This window comes from Grammomys surdaster, unplaced genomic scaffold (genome assembly GCF_004785775.1).
Source record: "Grammomys surdaster isolate TR1022 unplaced genomic scaffold, NIH_TR_1.0 126133, whole genome shotgun sequence".
Lineage (NCBI taxonomy): Eukaryota > Metazoa > Chordata > Mammalia > Rodentia > Muridae > Grammomys > Grammomys surdaster.
The window spans coordinates 3,492,288-3,498,950 of NW_021620941.1; the positions used below are offsets into that span (position 1 = coordinate 3,492,288).

Here is a 6,663-nt window from a genome sequence, read left to right on the forward strand (position 1 = left end):
AACCTTGTCCCCAGAATGGAGGAGGAGGGCTTTCTGCCCCTTGCAGAAGTGCTAGCCCCAGGCTGAGGCTGCAACTCTAGCAGGACCCAGGGCAGGCATCCCTGCTGGGGGAAGGGAATGCCTCCCTCCTTTGGGATCTCCAGAGCTTGTAGAGTGGAGACCCTAATAATATTTCCAGCGGCTCCCGAGGCTTGAATCTAACTTGCAAATGCCCCCTTTGATCTCCCTCCTTTGGTGGTTAGGTGCTGCCGGAGCAGGGTTCAGAAGACTGGCCAGCCCCCTGCAGTTGCTCCCAGCCAGGTTGATCTGCAGTGTGGTGAAGTCCTGAATGCTCAGCTTGGAGATACCCGATTGCTTGACACCATTATAGTATCCAGTGCCAGCATCCTCTGGGCCAGTCTCCAAATCCCATAGTGGTTCCTCTGCCTCCTCTTTCTCATCAGCTTCTGCCTACCACCACACCCCATGTTCTCTGTACATGTTCATGTTCAGCAGGCCTCTGGCTTCTGTATGCTATGCTGTTGAGCCAAACTCATCCATGCCCCAGGGCCTTTGCATATGTGGCTCTCCCTACCGTGTATGCTGTACTTGACAGCCCCATTGAATCTGACTGAGCATGGGTTCAGTGGAGCTTTCTCACACTCAAAACAAAGCTCGGCACACATCCCTGAAGCACGAGGGACAGCTCTCGATGAACCCTTGAGACGCAGCCTGCCTCCGCATAAGCAGGGAAGAGGCTGGACCCTATCTGTGAGCGTCTCATATCCTGGGTCTCAGTTTCCCTGCCTGTAAGGCTGGGGGCGGGGGCGGGGCGGGGCGGGGCGGGGGGGGGCGGAACTCAGCATTTGCTGTCTGAGGATTCTGCCAGGCTCCTCTGGGCTTGCAGGATTCACTTTCATTTCACGCTATCTGACTTCCGTGATTATCTGATTTTTTCCAGGAAGGAATTTTAAATCTCCAGCCGGAGGAGCTGTCCCATCCCACCAACCCGGATGCACCTGGAGCCCCGCGGGAGACTTGGGAAAACTGTCCCTCCCCAGCGGTGAGCCTGACCCTAAAGGGCTCTGTAACCACAGCCTAACAGTGAGTGGGGTCACCACAGCCTTGGGTCAGTGCAGTAAAACGGAGTGTGTGTGTGTGTGTGTGTGTGTGTGTGCGCCCTCGCACACGTGTGGACATGCACACAGGGAAACTAACTGGTCAGGATCCAGACAAACCAGTACTAATTGTGGCTTCCTTCCAGTGAAACCTCTTCCCTCTTGCTTGCTTGCTTGCTTGCTTGCTTGCTTTTGGAGACAGGGTTTCTATCTGTATCTCTGGCTGTCCTGGAATTTGCTCTGTAGACCAGGCTGGCCTCAAACTTAAAGAGATCTGTCTGCCTCTGCCTTCTGAGTACTGGGATTAGATACTACCACCACCACCAACAACAACAACAGCAGCGACAACAACACCTTGCTTTTTTTTTTTTTTTTTTTTTAAAGATGGAGTCTCACTGTTTAGCCCAGACTGACCCAGAACTGTGTAAATCAGGCTGGCCTCAAACCCAAACTTAAAGAGATCTGCCTGTCTCTGCCTCCCTGTAATTCCCACTCCCACCATAACTTGATCTTGGTCATTTCTGTGTTCCCCAGTGGCCTGGGGGGGGGGGGGCAGAATGACCAGACCTTCCTCCAGCCCTCGTGCTTAGAACTGAGCATAGGGTCTGCTTGGGGTTCAGCCCTGCCTGTCTCTGCCAGAGGCTGTCTGTGATGAAGTCTCTAGGGTCTGAGGCCAGAAGTGCCATCCTGCTTGGCACCCAACTTTGCTTTTACCAGGTTGTGTGACCCAGTGCCTCAGTTTCTCCCTGTGTATCTCTGGAAGGGTTGTCTATTGCAAGTGTCACGCGTCAAGGTCAGACAGAGCCTACTGGTCATCAATTTTCCCCACTGGCTGTGTGACCTGGGGGCAAGTCACCTGCCCTCTCTGAACTTGCAGAGGCTCAACCGAAAAAGGATATGAGGTTATATTGTACCTGCACACTGCACGGGGATCGGCAGTGTGTGGGCAGCTAGAGTGGTCTGTACAGAAAAAAAGCAGCGCTAACCTCTTAAAAGACCCCTCCCAGAGGTCAGCCCGAGCCTGAGATTGCTGGTCAGGGAGGCAGGCAGCTGGAGAAGCCGAGGCCCAGAGACAAGCAGTGGCGTGGCATGCGGGAGGTCACACAGCTCTGTGCTGCTTTGCAGCCCCAAGTCCTCCTCCCCTGGCGTGTAGGGACTCGCCGAAGCCCAGAGCGACCTCCCGGGGGGTCGGCTCCCAGCCGGGATGAAAGGGAGCCCAGCGAAGCCACCTCTCCAAGGCCCGCCCGCCCCTTCCGCAACCGGATCCCGCAGCGGCTGCTTTGATGTCCTGGCCCTTGCTGGGGAGGGCGGCCCGGGGGACTCCCAGGCCGACTTGAAAGTGTGAGCCTCGCAGCCTGGGCTTCCCAGGCCCGCGGGGTTGGGAGAAGAATGGGGGAAGACAGAGAAGGATCCAAGGGCACCCCAGGACCCTGGAACCAGTGGTCGCAACATTCCAGGCCTTGCAGGGACGCTCTGCCTCTGACACCTCTGCGCACTCCAGACAAGGGGACTGTGGCTGTGCATGCAGGCCCATCTAGCGTTTGCTCTTCCCTCAGTTCAAACACCCATGTGGTTGCCCTGGCGGGCAAGCTCTGTTTGGGCACCTTGCGGAATCCACTCCTCCCCGCCCCACACCACCACAGACACACCTGCCCAGGATGGACTTGAGAGTCCGAAGAGCTGTGGACTCCAGGGATTCAGACCCAGGGTGACTATTGGTGCCTTGTAGGACCAGCCTGGCTCTGACTGACGCTGAGAAGGGCCTTGGGCTCCAGGAAGCCAAGGGAGCCCACCAGGCATGTGTCATAGCATGTATTGGGGTGGGGTGAAAGCCCAAGGATAAATCCGGGCCAGCCTGGGGTCTCAAGTCCCTCGTAGGGACCACTGTTCTGGTTTGTCAGTGCCTCCACATGGGTTGGCTATGTCTGTGAACCCCCAAGGATGAGTGAGGCATCAGAAGAACAAACAAGGTTGTCACCCTGTCTCCTGCAGGTAGCTTTCTTGCTAACATTGTGGTCAGTCTTGTATGCCTCTTTCAGTGCCCCATTGTGATGTTCCCTCCTTTGAAGACAGACCTCTGGCCCTTTGCATAGACAGGCTGGGCTTGCTCTCTGTTCAGTGCTTTGGAGAAAGCCCGTTCTTTCTTGATTTGATGGTAACTGGTCCTCTCCCCAACTAGACTAGGGGCTGCTGGGAAAGTAGAGGCTGTGAGAGTCTCAAATCTAAAATGCATGTACCCAAAAACCCTTTCTGCCTCCCCCTTCTTCTCCCTCCCTCCTTCCTTTGAGCCCAGGACCTTGTGCATGTAGGTGAATACCATTGGCCCAGCTACATCCCTGTCCACCTTTTTTACTTTTTTGTTGGTATTTTTTCTTTTGAATTGTTTTGAGGCAGAGTCTCAAATTGTTGAGGGTTTCAGGCCAGCTACAGAGACATTGACTCAAAACCAAATCAAACGAAATCTTACAGCTTTTAACCACGAAGTATACAATGGTTGCTCCTGCTCCAGCTTCCCATTCTTGTCAAGGAAAGAGAAATCCGTCTGGGGGATGAGAATGGGGTGGGGGTGGGGGGTGGGGGTGTTCTACCCTCTGCTTTTAAAGAAAACTTCTAGGAAGTGGGCTCATACCACTTCTGCTGACATCCCATTGGCCAGTGCTTGGTCACATGGCCAAGGAAACTGGGAAATGTAGTCTCCACACAGCAAAGCAACTCAGCAAAAGCTGGGGACTGCTTTTCTTTGGGAAGAGAAGCAGACCTAGAGGCCCAGCCTCCCACAGCCCTATCCTCAGGCTCACAGCCGCAGTGAACAGTGTACTCACTGCTATGCTGGGGATGGACTGGATTTCTGCCTGCTAAGCCAGCACCCCACTGACAGCCCCTGCCGGGCTCTGCTTCAGCTCCTTAATCCTTCCCCAGACCCTCAGGGGTGGAGGAGAGGAGCACTGTGGTCCCCTCACCTGCCCACAACCAACCAGCCCATAATAAGTATGGAGCCGGGACTCCTCCAGGTGGCGTGGTTCCAGACCTTTCACATCCGCAGCTCTCTGTGGGTGGAAAATGTGTGTGGGTCCCACTGGTTTGCTTTGTTTCCACAGGGCTGAGAACTGGACCAGGAACAAGCAGAGTGGCTTCCTTCTGCTGCATGGGCTGGCCCAGGTCAAGCCTGACCCAAGAAGACTCAAGAGGAGACAGCTCTTGGATGGGTCCTATGCTGAACCAAGAGGGAGAGGTAGTTGGGGTGGAAGGCTCTAGAACTTTAGTGTCAGGGGTATAGCCCTGTAGTGTGGGGGTAACCCCACAAGACCCCAGTATACCTGATATTGTCTGGTTCCAAGAAGTCCATGACTACTGACCGGCACCTCTGGAAACCTGTGACAGGCCTTTTCCTGGGTGGCTCTCCCAAGGGTCTTTCTAGGGACACTTTTCCTATATGATCTGGATTTGGTGCCACGAGGCCCTGACTTTCGGCCAGCTTTCAGGGAGGGAGCCTGGTCCCATGGCTGCACTGTCCTCCTGTAAGGAACATGGTAAAACAATGCCTTTTAGACCTGTGCAAACAGCTCAGTCAGGATCCCCACCACACCCAAGGTGGCTGACAACCTGAGAACCAGAACCCAGGAACATCACTCACTCGGGATAACCAGACACAGACCCCATGATGCCAACTGTGCTCTGCTCTGCACATCTGGAGAGATGACACCTTGATCTGCCCTGTGGCTGGAAAGTCTCCCCCAGGATCCTGACCCTTGAATCAGAGACTTCTGTCAGAAACTTCTGACCTGATCTTCAGCTAAGTTATGACACACGGGTGAGCAGCCCTGAGGAGATAGGCTTAGGACCATACTTAGAAATTCTAGTGTGGACCTTGTGTGATGATCATCAGCATAATAAAACATAACTTTTTTTGTATGTGTGTATACCTTTTTCCTCGAGGCGTCCCACCTGTCCTCTCTGTATACCCCCCCATTCCCACACCGACCCCTGCCAGCACCGACCCCTGCCAGCACCGACCCCTGCCAGCAGGCCTTTAAAGCCCGAGTCCTGCTTCTTACTCATGTCTTCAAGGCCTTTAGGATTTTTCTCTGTATGAGCAGTCATAACCCATCCTGTGTTGTGACCCCTGAGCCATCTGATGCTACCCTGAGCCCAGACTTGTGAGCTTGTCACACAGTAGGGATACAGATCCTGGTGGCTACTATCTGGATGTTTTAAATTTTTCACTTGTCAGCTCAGGGAGGCAGCGTCTGGGACTTCCAGCACTGGGAAGGTGGACTCAGGATGATCTATATGTGGTCCGCCTGGGCTATTCACTGAGATTCTGTCTCAAAGCAAGCAAACTAGAGCGAAGCATGCCAGCTCTATGTGTGGCATAGTAGCCAAGGCGTCCCCAAAAGAGGTCGAGGGAGGGCAGGGGTGATGAGATTTTGGGAAATTGGTGCCAACATGGCTATGTGTTTTTTTGTTTTTGTTTTTGTTTTTTTGTGGAGGGGAGGGTGGGATGAGGCCACTGCAGGGACAGAAAACTGCTTAGAGGCCAATGAGAGTGTACATGGAATGTTCTTCACATCAACGTCGTCGGGAGCAGACTGATCTCTTCAGGCTCCCCAGGCTAAGGATCTGCCAGGGTGGGGGTGGGGAGAGCAGTTAAGAGCATCTGCTTTTCCAGAGGACCCAAGTTCTGTACATTTCAGTCAGGCAGCCTGGGAGAATTGTGAGTTCCAGGCCAGCATGGGCTACATATGGAGAACCTGTCTTAGGAACAATCAAGAGTGGATTCTTGCTGGGCACTGGTGTTGTATGCCTTTAATCTCAGCACTCAGGAGGCAGAGAGAGGAGAGTTTGTATGAGTTTGAGGCCAGCCTGGTCTACAGAGCAAGTTCCAGGACAGCCATGGCCACACAGAGAAACCCTTGTCTAAAAAAACAAAAACAAAAACAAAAACAAAAACAAAAAACAAAAAACAAAAAACAAAAAACAAAAACCATAAACAGATACTCAAACAAAAATTGAATGGTCACGGTTGTATAGGCCTTTACTCAGCACTCAGGAAAGAGGTAGGTAGGTGGACCTCTGTGAGTCAGAGGCCAGCCTGGGCTACATAACATGTGCAGACCACCCAAAACTACATAGTAAGGCCCTGTGTTTAAGAGCCAAGGACATCCTGCAGGGCAAGCAGCTAGGGGAGGGGCTAGCGGTGGACCCAGGGGCTAAGAGGCGGGGCAGATGGCAAAGTGGACATCCACCAGGGAGAGAGAAATGGCCTCCATATCTCTGTGTCCTTTTCTAAAACACGTTTATACTAATTTATGTATTTGTGTGTATTATTATTAACAAATAATTATAATTTGTGGGTGGATTTGTATGTGTGGGAGTGGGCGTGTGGGTGTGGGCGTGTGGGTGTGTGGGTGTGGGTGTGTGGATGTGGGCGTGTGGGTGTGTGGATGTGGGCGTGTGGGTGTGGGTGTGTGGGTGTGTGGGTGTGGGTGTGGGGGTGTGGGCGTGTGGATGTGGGCATGTGGGTGTGGGCATGTGAGTGTGTGGGTGTGGGCATGTGGGTGTGGGT

General features: G+C 53.4%; 1 long non-coding RNA gene across 1 annotated transcript; it reads left to right on the top strand.

Annotated features, from left to right (window-relative positions):
• Positions 1–866: 866 nt before the first annotated feature.
• LOC114612138 lies at positions 867–5,009 on the top strand. Its single transcript, XR_003709938.1, has 2 exons — positions 867–1,083; positions 4,196–5,009. It is a non-coding gene; the product is annotated as an uncharacterized LOC114612138 (long non-coding RNA).
• The last annotated feature ends 1,654 nt before the right edge of the window (positions 5,010–6,663 follow it).